The sequence below is a fragment of the Phalacrocorax aristotelis genome, chromosome 13 (genome assembly GCF_949628215.1).
Source record: "Phalacrocorax aristotelis chromosome 13, bGulAri2.1, whole genome shotgun sequence".
NCBI lineage: Eukaryota > Metazoa > Chordata > Aves > Suliformes > Phalacrocoracidae > Phalacrocorax > Phalacrocorax aristotelis.
Genome location: NC_134288.1, coordinates 16,130,312 through 16,148,921, shown reverse-complemented (window position 1 = coordinate 16,148,921; position 18,610 = coordinate 16,130,312).

The window sequence follows — 18,610 nt, the reverse complement described above, 5'->3', positions numbered from 1 at the left end:
TCATCTTAGAGCAGGTCAATATACCCAAATTAATGCTCCGCTTCAAAGACCTTTAAAAAAGCCTTAATTTTGAGAATCTGCTGAGAAGTTCCTCTGCACAAGTCAGACCTGTTGCGCACCGGATGGGGGGCGCTGGGCACCTGACGCGCTTCATGGAACTGTGTTTGAAGTATCTGGGTGTGGATATTATTAAAGCAATAAAACAAATGTTCACCTGTTATAGCACTTTAATACCTTCTACATACACGCGCTACTTAAATATAGACTCAGAGGCATAAAATGAATTTGTAAGGAAGTGGTTTGGTTGTTTCTTTGAATTGTAAGGATTTAGTGGAAATATTGATACGAGAGGTAATAGCCATCCTTGGATTCTATGGATGTGAGAATTCAAAAGAAGGGGGGGTGGGGAAATAATTCAGAAGAATAAGATTTGCTGTCATCAGCTATTCTCTGAATCCATCCTACAAGAGCAGTGAAGCAATCACAGCTCAATGGCTGTTGCTGAAGAAGAGTTTATTTTTTTTCTGGGAAGAACCTACATATTTTCCCCTCTGACACCCAGGACTCTCCTCTTCGTCCTTCTAGGGAACCTCCCCCTATGATAAACTCTAAAAACTTTACTTCACTGGGAATTTCTGGTTTGGGTCCAGCCTTCCTAGGCCCCCAGATCTCATAGCTGGGAGCAGATTTTCAAGAGTGTGGCTTCCATTCAGGTTTCTTAGTGGCACCGTGGGCAGTCTCATTATTTAAAATGGAAGCTCCTTGACTTTAACACTTCTAACATTTCTAGAGAGATCACCCGTCTGCTGAGGTCTTCTGAAAAGGCGATTGAGCTTTTTGCATAAGTGGGAACTTAATACCTAAAAACCTCCTTCATAATAACATATGGTGTTATCAGAAATAAAACAGTAAAAATAAGAGAAGTTGATTAGAACAAGCAAAGTGTGAGGAAAGCTTCAGATACTATACAGATTTTGTACTGCAGTCATCACTGATTTATGCAATCACTAATTTATGCAATATTTTATTATTTGATCTATTTCTATCAAGGCTTGTAACTGAACAAGGTTCAGACATTGAACAGGGATAATCTATTGAAATCTAACCTTTCTGCTGAAACCTGCTGGCCTTTCATTAGCAGTAACAGACCTGTCCTGCAGTCTTTAAAAATGGAAGGAAAATCTACTTCTTTTTAGATCTAGGGTGTTCAGTCATTCAGTTGTGTTTAACTGGATGGTTACTGAGATATCCAAATAAATTTATTTTTATTTCAGTTTAGGGAAAACTGGATTTCTTACTGGCTTTTGTTCCTGGGTTATAATACGGATAAAGGTTTTGCAAGCAACTGAATAAATTACTGAAAACCTAATTAAAGATCAGATTTTTTCCCAATTTTTTAAGAAATTAGAGGACCCAACTTTTGTGTCCTGTTAAGTTAATAATTTTCAGGTGTGTTATGATTTGCATGTGTGTCTTGTAGTGGCATCCTTAGATGTTGCTGAGCTCTTTATAAGCATGGTTAAGGACATACTAGATGTCCAAATTACAGAGAATTAGGTGTCCTTTGGTCCAAACACTGGCTCCCCCAAGTAAGTTGCCTTCAGAAATGAGTGTTGTTCAGATTGCCAGCAGCAAAAGCAGCCAGCACAGAAGCCCAAATACATCTTAATTGTCATGATTACTCTCTCCTGATTTAGGAAACACTTGTTCCCAGCTCTGTTCTATTTAATGTGGCAGAGAAACATCTCCCGAGTGCTTTAAAGCACGAAAGGAATGCTGTTGCTGGACTTCACGTCCCTACTTTGGATCTTTCATGACTGACGCTTGAAAGGGGAGGCTACTGAGGGCAGTAAGCTAAAGTGTGCATTTGCAGCTACAAGTGTGTTCAAAACTCTCCCATCTTTGACTTGATATGAGACAGCAGAAGGCAGCCTCGCTTGAGGCACTGGATGCCTGTGATTAACCAGGGGAGTTCCAGCGGAGAGTATACCTACTCTGAACTTCAGCCTTTCCTTTGAATACCTATCATCTTACAGAAAAGGATGAAAATTTTAACATCGTGGTTCCTTTAAAATGTCACCGTTATAGCATCCAGAGGGGTCCTTTTGGCTCCCTTGGAGCTTTTGAGACCTGTTCTAGATACAAAGATTTATTGATGATAATTTTCAGACAACTTCTCTTAGCTTTCATCTCTCGCCTTGTGCTCTCCTGTGTTTTAGATTCACCTTGCAGGAGAAAAAAGTGAGTGTGTTCAAGCCCTGAGTCTGATCTGACTTTTGGTGCTGCGGACCCAGAACTGTTTTGGGAGTTACTTAAAGGAATGCGGAGGTAGATCCTTGACCAGCCTTGGCAGGCAGACCACGTCGACGATGAGCCTCAGGAATATTCAGCCACCTACGTTCAACTAAGTTAAAGGGAACTGACTCCATGTCTTGCAAATATGTGGGCTTGGATGCTAAAATCTTGGCGACTCCTGAATTTGCGAAGGTAGGAAGTAGCTGAGGACTGAAGCAAGTTGTATGATCCATCTCGCTTTCCCCTATAGCTTACATTAGTTTTCTAGGGAAAAATTTTACCTTTTCATGTTTTAAAAATGTATCATATTTATGTAGTAGTTCCTAATTTTTTAAAAAATTTTGGATTTATTATGACAGGTTCACTTCTCTTTCACAGTTAATACCAAAGACATCCAGTCACCCTACACTGCATAAATAGGAAAAATATGACATGAGAAATCAGCATGGTAAGATTTGTCGTGTCTTTGTATGCAGCTAAAGCACAAACTACGTGATCATGAAGCTCTATTTATAATCCATCAACGCGGTGTTTCTATTTGTCACCTGTGTTTCCAGGGGAAATTTGTTCTTTTTTTTTCCCCCTAAGGTCACCTTTCTAAAATGTGGTAGCCTCGATGTCTCTGATTTCTTCTTTCCATGGAAAAATGTATGAGGGTGTGCTGTCAAACATTCGTCCTCCCCCCTGTCCCCTTTTTGTTTGTCCCTCTCATATTTCAGAAAGGATCTTGAAATGTTTCCCCATAAGACTGACCTTTCTGAGCAGTGGCAGGCAGATAGTGTTCTTTGGTATACTCTAACCTAATAATCCAACTGCCCAGGGTAGGCTTAAAATGAAATCTTGGCCCCAGTAATAGAATTGCTAGTTTAAAATATACATGAACAGGCCAAGATTCAGCCACTGAAATTAAAACAGAAGAATTGCCTCCTGTCCTATTTTATTTTACTCCTCCCACCTCCTTTTCTTTCCATATTGGAGCGTGTGATCTAATGGGACACAAACACTGGTGGTATCACAATGCCATAGTGACTAGCCAGATGCTACAGAGCTTTGTGCTGTTTGTGGATATCAATGACATCATCTAAAATGTTGAGAGATTTCAGGAAATGTTCCTGAATTAGCTAGAGCTAATTTTACCAAGGTATAAACAAAAAACTGCCTAAGAAGCAGAAGAATAAAAGATGCCGATGATGGGGTTTTAGTGTTTTTGCTGTTTGTGCTTGGTGAATGGTCTGTGCTTAGCTTTGTGGCTTCTATTTTTCTTCAGATCATGACAAAATGTATGATGACTTAAGTCAAGATCCAAAATAAAAGTTGAGCTATTATAGCTGTGGTTGCTAAAAACCTTCTTTTAAACTTAATTTATACATCACAAAAATTTATACATACACATATATAAAATGTATACATCATAAAAATACATGAATTTAAAGTGCTACACTTTTTCAGTTTTTTGAAGTTCAGAAGAGATGGATGAACTTCTATGATGTTTAAATAAACAGGCTAGAGGATGTGTTTGGGAGAGCAGTGGAGTTGTTTGGGGGACTTTTTCCCATGCTTTTGGGGGCCTGCATTTTCCTGGTTTATCTTGCGATCTGGATGTCTAATTAAAACAGCTGAATCATGAGGTTATAGCCAAGCTGGCCTTCCTGCATTTCCTGAGGTTTGTATTGGATGCTAATTCGCAACTGCCTTCTGCATCCTTGCCACTGCAAGGTGATGCTGCCATGGCCCCTCTGGGGAGCTCTGTTCCAAACCTGTTTGGAAACAATCCTTCATTCAGACTTTTGCAGTTGTTATCTTAGGAGGCCTGAGTATGTGTGAACAAGTTACCACCTCTCAGCTGGGTTTAAGTAACAGCCTTTAAGAGGGAAGGAATGAAGGCATGTGTTGTAGGTTCCATTTCTTTCAGCATGGGAGTATGAGTGGTCATTGAGCAACAGTTTTGTGGGAGGAGGTTATGTTTGCCTTTACTCCATGATAAGTAATTTCTCTGTTTTCTTTTTGTGTATGATTTGTTTCTCTTTTTTGCATACCGTTTACTTACCTTTCTATGTCACTGGACCTAATTTCTAGCATAGTTTGCTATAGTGCAGTGGCACCTACCTTTAGGGTTTGCATTACCTTTCTCCTTTTTTCCTAACCTTTGTGAAAGTGGGTATTAAGTCAGGATTTGTATCAGAATTTAGACCACTGGCCCAAAGACTGTTTATTCATGTTTAATGTGTTGTTGATCAACTTGAAACTTGATCTGAGGGAATTGATGGAACTGTTTAACTTATTTAAAAAATAATTGTCAAGGGCTCTCAAAGCACTTATTGTCTTTTATGCATGTGTTTCTACATGCTATTTCAATATGCATAAAACACTGTTGCCTCATAGAAACTGGTAAATGAATGTTCTCATGGCCTGGGAACCACTGGAGAGTAGTATTGGATAGAGTGGTAGAAGCATGCAAAGGAAGGGGACACCCGTCTCCTTTATTCCAGATACAGAATGAAGGGAGTGAAAATGTTATTCTTAAACTTCACATGGCTTTTCCAGAGATGGCACTTCTTCCCATTTCCAGCAAAATATACAGGGCACTGGAGAGTTGTGTAAGTACAGCTGTGTGGTGATATGCTTATTTACAGTCACTGATACAAGTAAGAGTTTTTCTCTTCCTTTAAGGGAGAAGAATCAGACACCTAATCAGCTAAATGGCAACTTGCTTAATGTTTTGCCTGCTTAACTCCATTATTAGGGAAAAGATCCCTTGCAGTGTGTATTGATGTGTCTAAACAATCAATAAGTGAAACATCTAATTTAAAAAAAAATCCATTTATATGGTACCAAGCAATTTAATTAATTGTAGTTAGGAACAAATTGGGATTGATTAGTGCTCATTGTTACTTAACACCACTTTCTCTTGTTATTACTCAGTAATTTTGTTGAAAAAAATTAAAATATGGAAAAGACCTTTGTTTTTTCCATGATTGCAAGAATAGAACACTTTTCCAATAAGTAAAGATTCATGTCAAAACATAAGGTTAACAATGCTTTTTTTTAGAATTTTGATAAAATGTTTGAACACAGTATTTGTGAAAGTTAAGTACACAAAATTTGGATATAGATTTTTTCCCTCAGCAGCTTAAATATCTCTTTAATCAGTTGATTTTATGCAGCTATATAGGGAAATAAATAATAACCGAAGTCTAGAGCATGACAAGTATTTTATGGCTGTCTGTGTTCAAACGTTATAATACACATAACAGATATGTGCTAAGCCTAACATTTCGGTGAATCTTTCAGAAGGCCTAATTAAACTTTCAGTTGGAATGAATTTGTTGCTTTTGGGGAACATTTTTGCACATTTCCAAACACTTTTCCAAGGAGGATAGGAAGCTTGCTGACAGAAATGTTCAAACAGCCCTTCAGGAGGAGACTGCTAGCTTTGTTCCTCTGTTTATAGCTACAGCTGACACCAAAAACCACAACCCAGAAGTGGGAAATGAAATTGAAACTGTAATAATTTGATTAGTTGTGATTCCTCTTCGAACTAAATAAAGGTTGACTTTTACTTACACAATTCTGTCTCTTCCATAAGGAAGGAGGGCTAACCCTTCAAACTGGAACCCCAGTTTTCTTATTTTAATTTTGAATTTAATTATTTTTCATTGAATAATACAGAAGACTCAGAATGTCTTGGACACCTTTATGCTAGAGCACTATTTTATCTTACTGTGTATTGAGTTTCCAATTGAAATGTTTCCTCGGTCATGTAAAAAAGGACAATCCTTGGGTGGGAAAATTATGGTCACTGTTATACATAGGAATTGATTCAACACAAGAAAAAATAACAGCTACAAGATATGAAATAGCTCCTTGGTGGGAGTGGAGAGATTTCAAAATTGTCACGTTTATGTCCCAAAAGAAGTGACAAGGAGAAATTCTAGAAAAGAACCAAGTGGAAACCAATGTGCTAATCACTGAGCGAAAAGCTATGAACACTGCTGATCTGCTGCGTGCATAGAAGATGGACCCCTCATTCAAGGGTTGCTGGAGCAATATTTGGCAGAAAACAGAAGCGAAGGGAAGTTGGTGGGAAGAGGTACCTCGTACCTTATTTCATAAATTCCACAATGATGGTTTTAAGGATAGAAAGATGTAAAGGCTGGACTTCCCTGTGTGTCTTTAGTTCATAATTACAAACCCAGTTGAAACAAATGGCGATATTTTTGTTTGCTTTACCAAAAGGCTAAAATTATAATATACTTTGATTCCAAAGCAAATTATTTATTCAGGCTTTGATTTCAAGCATGGACTGTTGCAGTACTGTTTATAATGCTTTATCTGACACTGCCTTTAAAAGGTACATACTGTCTTTAATGATTTGTATTTTAATGTTCTTTAAATACCCATCACTATAATTTATATGAATATACACTTGGTTAGTCGTCTTTTCAAGCTAGAAGAAAAATGCATTAGGCTTACTGAGTTCTTATTCACTTCTTTGATGAAGTATCAATCTATTTCTTTCAGCTTTCACAGTTAATAAGTGCTCAGCGTCGCAGGTCAAGTATTAAATGCTAGTTTAAGATTCCTGGTGCTTAAATACAGGTTTCTGTTTTTGTTTTATTACACTGCTACACTGTGTTGCTATTATCATTATTTGATAATAGCAGGTTCACCAGGTGTGTTTATGCATAACTTTGTTTTTGGGAAGTGGGGGAATGAGCAGAAATTGTGAATGCCTGTTTTAATAGACATCTGTAAAGAGATGTTGTAAAAATACAGTTGTCTCCCTTACACACTGCTACCTAGAAAGACTTGAGGAAATAACTATTCACAGCAGCTTACAGTAAAATTCATGTATTTAAAATACAAATTCTCTACAGTATGTATAAATAAAGGAATTAATAATGAAAAAGGATGGATAAACACTTCAATATCTCAATCTTTGGTTTTGTTTGGTGCTGAGTAGAAGCTGTCACCAGTAAAACTGTGTATCTGAGTAGGAATTTGGAGGGAAGGAGTAAATCAGTGGATATTCCACAGGATGCCTGTCACGTGGTTTATCGGCTGCAATAGGTATCTGAGGTCGGTGTCTGACACCCCATCTGTAGCTATGTTGGGAAGGATTAAACAATTTTTTCTTTGGAGTGTTTTATAAGGGACTTGGCAGCTCTCATGCATATCCTTTTGTGGGCTTGCAGAGTTTTTATAGGAACGAAAGGATCTGTCCACTTTAAAATTATTAATTTTAATTGCATGAAATAATTGAGCTATAAAATATTCCCATGTAAGACTGATTTTTCTCTAGCAGCATACAGGGACCAAAGAGTTTGTTCATATGCACCGTCAGTAAGTTAACTTCCACAAAGTAGAAACTTCTTTAATGTCCATTGCAGTGCAACATTGTGAAGGATGCAAACTTTTCATGATGATTAGAAAGAGATTGTATTTGAAAATAAACTGTTTTCTACAATCACACTTACAGAATTGATTTATGTTACTCCTGCAACACACCTATAGCAGATCTCTAAGTATACTGTTTTTTAATGTTAGTTATCAGTTATCAACAGTTATTTAGATAATAAAAGCAAACTTTTTAAGGGGAGTAAGATTTCCCCCCACCCCCTCTTTAAAGGGCACTGTGTATTTACATTAGAGCAATGTATAAATGTTTCTTAACAATAATCATGTTTGGCATTTTGAAGCATGCTGATGATAGAAAAGATGTAGTGAAAGTATCTTTGATTAGAAAGTCCTTTTCTTATGGAGGATTTCAGCAGCATATAGTGGAAGATGCTTTATTGAATTTACTATAAAATTTTTAGAACGTGCATTAGAATTAACGGTAAAAAAGAAAAGCTCTATTGAAATGTATAAATGTTGTACTAAATGCTACCAAGTCTAGCAACACTTCTGCAGGGTAGTCTTACATCTTGCATAATTATCATTTCACAAAAATAAAACTTAAAACTATATTTGGTCATTTTGATTTTTAAAAGAGCACAGCACTTCATTGGTATATATGGACTGATAATGGTAGTATATCCCCAATAGGATTTGAATTCATTAGCATGTATTTTTGGTGTTTGGCAGAAAGTCTAGTCCAGCAAGTAGCAGTTATTACTGAGGCGGATACGGAGTCGGGTTCAGGCACGGGTGGAAAGCCACGGGCTCATCCCTCCCCCTCCACAGAAGCATTACATTACATTACAGTAATGTAATTACCTGTTAATTAGAAACATTCATTTTGAAATCAGGGCAGTTCTTTGACTGCTCTATGTAAGTGCTTGTGTTTACACAGTTGAGGGCTGCTGCTTCGCTGCTCGGGGCCTGCCCGTGCTGCTGCTGAACACCCGGGCCATGAAACCATCGACATGTCCTATAAAAGACAGCAGATAAAAACTTTAAACTTATGGAAAAGAGTACCCTCTGCTCCCACACGTTCGCTGCTGTAATGCCCTCTTAGAGTCAGTATTTGTCCCGCTGGGCTACAAAGGCAGCGAGACTGATCTGTGGGAGCTGCATGTGAAGGAGCCTGCAGCCAGGCCCGAGTGAGGCCTGTGCATGCTGCTGTGGTAGGCAAATATGGAGGCAGGCGTAATTCCAATGTCCACCCAAAGCCTGGAGAGTGCGAACACCTTTAACAAGAAGCAGTTTTGCCGATACAAACCGCTGTCAGAATGGCAGCGCTGGTTTATGCTGCTCTCTACTCTGCGCGATGTAGTACATTCCCTGCTCTGTGCTGTACGAGCAGGCCGTGCTCTGAGTCCGCTCTGTGTTCCTGGCTGGGAGTTAGTCTTTAACTTCTCTCCATTTCCCTCTCTTTTTCTGTGGCCGTTGATTTTTTTTTTTTAAAAATATATTGTAAGCTGGATCCTACTGACACTGAGTTGATCAGCAAATCTGACCGCAGAGAGGCAAAATAAGGCCTTATGTTCTTAAATTAGAAAAGTGCTTGCTCATCATATTACCTTCCCAATGTTGGGGCAGAATGAGTCTGCTCAGCACTTTGTACAACTCTTCCTGCCTCCCCAAATGATATATTTACTTTCCATTACTCTGCTTTTTGCTGTTCCCCTGTCCCCAGCCCAGGAGATATGTGGAAATAATGAATCTGTTTATCTTTACCAGAGACATGTTTCTCCCTATGTCTCTTACCAGTCAAGCAGTGTTAGCACAGCCCTGAGATGCTGTGATACAGGGATGTTGTCCTAAGCTAATCTGCAAGCAGCGTTTCATATTTGTTTGTGGAATTGTATGGAAATACCTGAGCACAGTCCTTAAAGAATAGAACTAGAGTGAAAAACTTCATCAGTCAACTTATGCCAAGCTGAAACCTCTGTGGAAACTCACTGAAAATAGACTAAATCCTACAAAAAATTACCAGCTGTTGATTAATATCTAGAATATTGCACTCTGGATCTATATTTACAGTAATTTGCTGTGTGTTTAGCTAAGAGACAAAAGGCAGCATTAACAAAGATGTAGCTGGGCTCTTGATTCTTGCGGTGAAGACTATCAGATAGCTATGTGATCTAGTGGATAAATATCGTGCTAAATAACTGTGCTTGTAAAACTTTCTATATGATAAGTTATTCATGCACCTGTTTCAAAAAGTCACTTTTAACATTTGGGTTTTGATATTCCAACATTAGATTTAGGTTTTTCTGTTTCAGCTGAACTTTTTGGTAGAACTTCTCCCTTGATGTTGCAGAATTGTGTATAAAAGAAGTACAATTCTTGATAGAGAGAAATGCTAAAATTACTTCCATAGCAAGTGTAAAATGAACCTAAATATGTATGACAGTCAATTTTATTACTTGTTTCTTTATGAGGAAAAAAATTATAAGAGGTATAGAATGGATAAATACCTTTCTAAACACTAAAATTATCAGTTCTAGAGTGTGAACTCTCAGTAGGGCTTGAAAATTGATAGGAAAGTATTTCCACATGAATTACATCCAGCAGGAATTTTGGAAGCTTTTTAAAAAATTGATCAAGTGTTTGTATCTTGTGTGTGAAAGATAACAGACAGAACAAGGGGAAATAAATATGACAGAAACATGGCAATTTACAAAGAACAGAAATGTGGAAACAGGTATGCTACGCTACCTGGATGTAGGGCTTTATTTGCTGTGATATTGTGGTAACCAAAAATTAACACCTTTAAAATTGTTGTTAAAATTTATTTCCTGCTGGATGTAAAGATAGTCTGTAAAAGTAAAGATCATTTTTGGTTCATTTTCAGTGGTATTTTGATAGATCTTTTTGCATTCAAGGAGTGCAAAATATAGAAGTGAGTGTTTAACAGTTCAAGTTCAGGACTTGTACTACTAAATCCTTGGACCAGTAAGCCCATGCCAATACCGAACTTAAGTTACCAAAATAAAAAAAACCAGGAGGAAAATACATATAAAGTAAAATAAAGCTTTTATTTTAACACTTCCTCCTTTTCCACTTAGTTGCTGATTTGTTTTTTTTTTTTTAACAAAGAAAATGCTAGTTTTACAGTGTGTTTAAAAGATATTAAAAGATGGGCATGAGCTGTTCCTTCTGGGGGAAGAGAAGTTCAGACAAGTTGGAGCTCTTGTCATTAAAAAGCTGACAACGTTACAATATACTAGAAGTCAAGACAAAAGTGGGGAAAAGAATTGAAGTACAGCTTGCTCTTATTTTCTTGCTCATCCTGGGGCAGGGCATAGTCGAAAGACTTTTCATTTTACAGTATCTCGTTTCTGCTGCATTTACCAGATGGAACATACAGATATACACACACTTTGAGATGTTGCTATTGTGCACTAAAATCCACCCACCTTAAGGGTGAAAATGCAGCAGCTGTTCCTCACTGGTATTGCTACAGGATCATTTCAGAGCACAGATAGTCTTGGAGAATATACTGTAGCATTCATGTACACTCTTCATATCATATCTCTGTCTACAAAGGGGACAATCCTTTTTCAGAATTAGCTGTCTTTGAATACATTTTTATAGCTACTCTTCAAATTATGCAAGTGTAATATCAAGTTTTTCATAATACTTATTTTCTTTATGGAAATCTTGACATCATGCACTCAAGTAGACAACATCTTTTTATTGGAGTATGGCAGATGCATGATATAGCAATACCCACTTCTTGAATCATCCATTTTACATTATGTGCTGAGTATGTCTAATTCTTCCCACGACAACTAACTGCACTGCAATGCTGACCCTCCTGGAGGATCAATTTGTTTGGCAGTATAAAAAAATATCACCTTTGTCTCTTAAACCATCTAGTTTTTTCTTTCCCTCCAGCCTTCAGACAAATGGTTTGTACACTGAAAGGGGGGACGACAACGGATCTAGGCTGAATAAGTAATGGAATGGTTGTATTTAAGACAGAATATGTTACCGAGGTCAGGATAAGGAAGAGGGTTGTAACCACAGGCAAGGAGGACTGTGGTGAGAGTATTTGCTCAGAGGAAAAGTGGGATGGACCCTGTTTAACTTGATGTGAAGCGTTGGTCTCAAAGGAAAGATGAAATATGATTGTGGAAGACTATTTGAAAATTTTTTAACTATCAGCTATCTGATCTAGATATCCCACTGAGCTTCAAACCCGAATGAGTGTAATGTTTCTTGGCTTATTTCATAGGATAAAAGCTGAAGGGGTGTATACTACAGTGTGATGAGCGTTCCCAGATCCCATTGTACTTGGCTGGATTTCACTAATTTCCTCTCTATTGACATTTTTCTTGTTGTCCAGTATATTATCTGAGGGAAATATTCCTTTTCCTAGCGCAACAGAAATGGCAAAAATACCAGAAACACTGCAGTTTCATTGCACAGTGGTTGAACCACAAGCTCACCACGTGCTGCAAGTGGTAGGATCTTTACTCTGTCGGGACGGCATCTCTCCTGTCTGGCAAGGGAGGTGGGAGCCGGGTAGAGCCAGCATGCTCCACCACCCACAAGCCGGTTTAAACCAAGTCAGTCTTGTACTGCTGCTCCAGTACAGCTTCTTAGCTTCTCCCAGAGTGGAGAAGCTTCTCCCAGAGTGGAGAAGAGTGGAGGCCCAGGTTACGGGTTCATCTGGCATTGAAGCGTGTAGCTGCAGAAAAGCTATGTAGTAAGACACTGGAAATTTTGCGTGTTCAAGACTTCTAGTAAAGGCTAGTGAGAATCCCTAGGGGGAGAGCAACATTGACTATGTAGCTAATTACACTGTTCAGAGATAGATTTAATTGAACTATAAGGTTGGAGGTGATTAAGAAATTTGTGTTTTCTGCTTTTGTGGGCATTCTATTTGCAGATTTTTTTCAAAGCAGAAGTGATTTTCATATAAGATCAGTAATGTACGTAAAGATGTGCCAAAAGAAATGATGTCAGATGCATTACCAACAGACTGGTATACAAAAAAAAGGTATTGCTTTTTAAGCCAAGGCACTGGGATTCTGGAATAGATCAAAAGTGGTGAAAAAGCAAATTCTTTAATAGAGTATGAATTGGAGTTTAACATACGTGGACTTTCAAAATGGGGTTGTCGCTCAAAAAATTGTTTTTCCTGGTATTACAAAAGAGAAATTACTCTTCTCCCAAAACCAGTCAGAGTCTCTGAGTCAATATCTGAAGTGGTTTCTGATGATAATGTAAGGAGGGCTGTAGCCGGAAAACATTTGACCTGTGGAATTTCAGGATTTAGGGCTTTGGTTTGCTATGAGATACTTCATCTAAGACTCTGATGTTCTACTAGGAAGAATTATTGGACGGTGCTGTTTTTAAAAAAGCAACAAAAGAAACCCCCAAAAAACCCAACCAAACCCTTTTAGGAGAAGTTTTGGAGAGAAAAATAAAAGCTTGTTGACAATACTAAAAACTTTGAACAATTGAAGAGGCTATTAACCATGGGGGAAATTAACTAAATTAACTAAATTTTAAAAAAAAAAAACCAAGCCAAAACCCTCACCACAAAATGTTTGCCTGAGAATTTTTGTCAGTATTCAACATCAGAGAAATCTTGCACTGCAGCATTTATATGCTGCAGTTAGGGGAATTATGCGTGCCATGGTGTGCTGGTTTTGGCTGGGATAGAGTTCGTTTTCTCCCTAGCAGCCGGTACAGCGCTGTGCTTTGGTTTCGGGTCAGAATAATGCTGGTAACACACTGATGTTTTAGTTGGTGCTGAGCGGTGCTTACACCAGTCAGGGACTTCTCAGCTTCCCGTGCTCTGCCGGGGGCACAAGGGGCTGGGAGGGGACACGGCCGGGACAGTGACCCCAGCTGGCCCCAGGGATGTCCCACACCACACGGTGCCATGCCCAGTGTATAAACTGGCGGCAGTTGGCCGGGGGGCAGAGATCGCTGCGTGGGATGGCCTGGGCATTGGTCATTGGGTGGTGAGCAATAGCATTGTGCATCTCTTATTCTGTATATTCTTTTTTCATCGTCATCATTATTATTATTATTTTCCCTTCCTTTTCTGTCCTATTAAACTGTTCTTATCTGAACCCATGAATTTTACTTTTTTCCCCAGTTGCCTCCAGCACCCCACTGGGGCGGGGGGTGAGTGAACAGCTGCGTGGTGTTTAGCTGCCTGCCTGGTTAAACCATAACACATGGCAAAATTAAAATTCATTTGACAATAGAGAAGATTTAAGGCACTCTCTTACTTGCAGGTGCTTCCCTTTTTAAATCAGTTAGCTATATGTATTTGACTCGTAGTTGCGTTATACACACATGCAACAGCTGGGTGCAGTCTTGGGTCCTCCTTTATTTCAACCTTCGTAACTTAATTCCTTCCCAAATAAATACAAGATTTAATTTGGAGCTTCCTGAGCATCCAGCCATGGAGAATACAATGCATTGTTGGTCAGCCTACGTGCCTGCATCTGAGGATGTATTTAGATGTTGCTGGATGAAGTTTTCACAACTAAAATATTTTGAAGAATGATTTTTCACCCCCATTGCTCTGGGACTTAAAGACCTTGCACATTTTGGGATGTGGAGATGGGATGTTGGCTGGAAGTTTTGATTTTTACCCTTGTGTCTCATCGCTTTTGTGGTATTGGCCCTTGGGAATGTGAATAGGAAATCACCACATAATTTACTGAGTTCTGACCAGTGCAGTGGTGTTACTAGAGAAGAAAACCTGCAAATGCTTCATTTTTCCATAAAATGAGTTTTGACAAGTGCCCAGAAATATGCCTCAAACCTTAACCTTCCATTTGTAGGCAAAGATAGATATCAGCAATACAGATAAAAATGAGATGGTGACTTTGAGCAACACGACAAGAGATTATAAATCTTAGGACTGGCCTTGTGCTGCACAGAAGATTGCAGGCTTAATTAAAAAGATTTTGAGTGGCTCTCTAAGCGAGCCAAAGACTCTTACAATTCTTGCGCATCAGGATATTTACCTGGGAAGTCCGGTCAGTCTGTTCTGTGCCTGAACTCTAAATGCAGCAGACAGTTATATAATCTGAACGTATGTATCACAAGGGACACTTACGGACCTTTAATTCAAGACCAGCTATTTCACTCAACATAGAAGTTAAGCCCATGTTTCCCCCAGCCTGAAAGGGTGGACCCAGCACGGCGGGGTGCCCAGTTCTGCCCGCCGAGGTGCTGCCTCGCCACTGCAAGGCAGTCACAAAAGCCTTGAAATCCAGCGAGAGCTTGACACCGTAGCCTGTGATTTGGGCTTTTAGCAGTGATGGGGGAGGCCTAAATTTTGGCTTCTACCCCCTGCGGTGCTAATAGATTTTGTGGAACAGTCCCAGCCTAAAACAAGTAAACTGCTTCTCTTTGGAGTTGGGTAAAAACAACTAACGCCTGTCCTGTAAGGAGGTTACCCGAACCGTGAGATATTTTGTCTTTACTTAGCAGGAACAAGCTTATTGAAAAAATCAGAACAAGGCTTTATTTTGTCTATTGTTCTTGTGGGAAGATCTAAGAGGATAATTAGAAATGTACCATCAGTAATTGCTGAGAAAGTTCAAGCACTTTAGAGTGCGGAGTAATTACAGCACGAGGCTGTTCATTTTTCACACAAAGTATTGTGATATTCTGGCTGAACTCCATAGAAGTCTTACTTTTTTTCTTAAAATTATTAGGATTGCAGTCAGTGCATTCTCTAAATCTTCCCTTGCAGGCAGAAGTTTACTTTATGGTTGAGGGGGAAAGCAGGAGTCGTATTCCCACCCACCTTCTTTTCCAGATTAGCAACAGTTTGGGGCAGAACACACATTTTTCAGTCTCACAATCTGGTTACAGAAATGTGCAGTGCCCTGTTTAGGACAGCCCTCCATTCTTTCCTGGTTTGGGACTCCCCTGCAAAATGTAGTACCTTCTGTTTGGGATAGGATCAGCTCTATGTGCTGTAACACATTTTAAGAACAATTTTAGTATGTGCCATTTATAGAAAAATAAACTACTATTAAAGTGAACACTTTTTTTTCCCCCTGAGTACAGAACTGGCAGGCAACCTTTGATATCACATGTGATTAACTTTCCTTTACCTTCTTTGTATGTTGGACCTCATACCAATTAAAAATGCTTTTTTTTTTTTTTGAAAGTGGGAATTGTTTTGACTGTCTCTCCTTGGAGAAATGCACTTTGGAAAGCCTATGGTAAAGTGAGCTAACTTGACACATCACCCAAGTGTCACCCTGAGATCTTTAACAGAGCTTTAACACCCTGAGAGCTTTAACAGAGCTGAGAAATAAGTCAAGGAGAAAATAGTGTGAGATTAACATACAGGTTATTTTACACCCTAGTGCTTTGTGGCACTGATGACTACCTTGTGCTCTGAAGCCAAGCGCCACAGGCTTGAGACCGGACAAGCACTTTTACTCCTCTCCAGATGGATTTTAGCTAGTGGCAGAACTTGTCCATGTAGCTATCGAGGTATCAGTCAGAATGGACTTTGCTTTAGTGTCCTTGTGCTCTTAAGTATCCTGTTCTTTCAAGAAGCCAACTTGTCCATAGCGTATAACGTAGGTGGGTGTAAAGCTGCATTGAACTATTGCAGCTTAGTATTCCATGACTTCTCATCCTTCTATTTTGCTGCTATGTGCATTAATTTCTATGCAAACCCCAATGAGCCACTTGTTTGCCATTAGTTTAATACTTTCTTTTTCTGAGGGTCATCTCATGTGGTGGTTTCCATATTACATATTTATTGGGACCGGCAATGGATCTAACATTTTTGTAATGGATTCATGTGTTTAAAAAATTAGTAAGACCTAATTATATATAAACCAGCTCAAGTAATTACAGAGAACTAGTTTTAAAATAATTAGTAAGCTTATTACTTGGGAGTTGAGAAACATTAGCAGCCTCAGTGGGTTTTGTGGGGGGTTGTGGGAAGTTTTAACATCTGGTGCTGGACCGCAGCTGCACTCAGCTGGGGTATCATTCATAAATTGGCTAGCTTGGATCTCCCCACCTGTCCTGCTGCCACACTTTCTGAGTGTAATTGATTTGTACTGCTGGTAGTACGGTACCTTTTTCGGGGTTTGTTTAGGTTTTTAGGAAGAACTCAGTGTTCTTCCTAAATTAAAGGCACCTTCTGAGCTACTGCAATCTAAAAAGCTACCTATAAAGTGGTTGTCCTGGTTTCAGCTGGGATAGAGTTAATTTTCTCCCTAGCAGCCGGTACAGCGCTGTGCTTTGGTTTCGGGTCAGAATAATGCTGGTAACACACTGATGTTTTAGTTGGTGCTGAGCAGTGCTTACACCAGTCAGGGACTTCTCAGCTTCCCGTGCTCTGCCGGGGGCACAAGGGGCTGGGAGGGGACACGGCCGGGACAGTGACCCCAGCTGGCCCCAGGGCTGTCCCACACCATATGACGTCATGCCCAGTGTATAAACTGGGGGCAGTTGGCTGGGGGGCAGAGATCGCTGCGTGGGATGGCCTGGGCATCAGTCAGCAGGTGGTGAACAGTTGTATCACTTGTTCCCAGGTTTTGTTCCTCCCTCTCTCTCCCTCATTGTTTTCCTTCTCATTAAAATTTATTATTAATATATTTAATTGTATTTTATCTCAATTATTCAAGTGTTCTTACTGAACCCATGAGTTTTCTCACTTTTACCGCTTCGATTCTCTCCCCCATCCCACCAGGGGAGTGAGCGAGCAGCTGGGTGGTGCTTCGTTGCTGACTGGGGTTAAACCACAACAGTGATGCTTCCCTTAAAGATTCAATTTGCAGAACCAACCTCACTCTTGATAATTTTCTTCTCTTCCACTACGCTGTCAGGCCCCAACAAAATCAAACCAAAAGCCATTTCAGAGTTTTGAAAGTGAATTCCTAAGATTCTCTGTTTCCTGTCTTTCCATTATGTACTGTAATAATAGACATGGCTTGACTTTAGACATTTGTTTGTGGCAGAACAACTGTTGCAGCAAGGGCATATAATGACTTGGAAGATCTAATTATGTACGGCATTTAAAAAAAAGTCAGTTTTTCTCAGGACCTCTATGTCCAATGGACTGATACAACAGTGCAATTCCTCCCCAATCTACCTTTCAGTAAAGTTCAGCTCAAGTTCTTTTTGTAGCTCTGAAGTACCGCGGCTGTGGCCGAAGCAGTTAGCATGAGTTTGTGACATGGTAGAACTATTCACAGTTTGGAAAGTAATAGACACAGTAGGAAGGAATAAACCACAGAAATTCAAATTATCATCACAGAATCACAGGTTGGAAGGGACCTTGTGGGATGAATTAATGTCAGATGTTATGAGTTCATGTTGTGTGATAAACTTTAATTCAATCAGATAATAAATTATCTATTGAATTCTTTGATACTTTAAGTATTGCCTGATTTTTTTTTTTAATTATTTTTCTTATTACAGCAGTAACATTCCACTTTGCAATGAGTGTGATGCCAAATAGAAGATATGAAGAGTAAAATCTTAGCATTGTTTTCTGCCACTTCAACCCTCTCAATACTGGGTATTAAATTGAGTCAGGTCAGACCCATAGAGAAATAGTCTGGTACGGTAATTTTGTATATTTGCATTGTGAGTTTGAGAAGTGATTGTGATGGTTAAATGGAAATGGCTCATTACAAATGCTAAATTTTACTTTGGCATCTGAATGAAGGTGCCATTTTAGATCCTTGAGGAATAGCAGACTCTTTCTGTACTCAGTGCATGTTTTAAAACCACCTTTTTAGTTTGTGCCAGTTCTGAGGTTACAGCAAATGTAAATTGCTCAGCTGATAGGTGTGATTTCAGTTGGGAACTGTAATTAAGCTGAGTATTTCCAAACGTGGAGATATTATGAAGCTTGGCTACCAGTTCCAGCATTTGACCATTCTTACTGTGAAGCATTTTTTCCTTA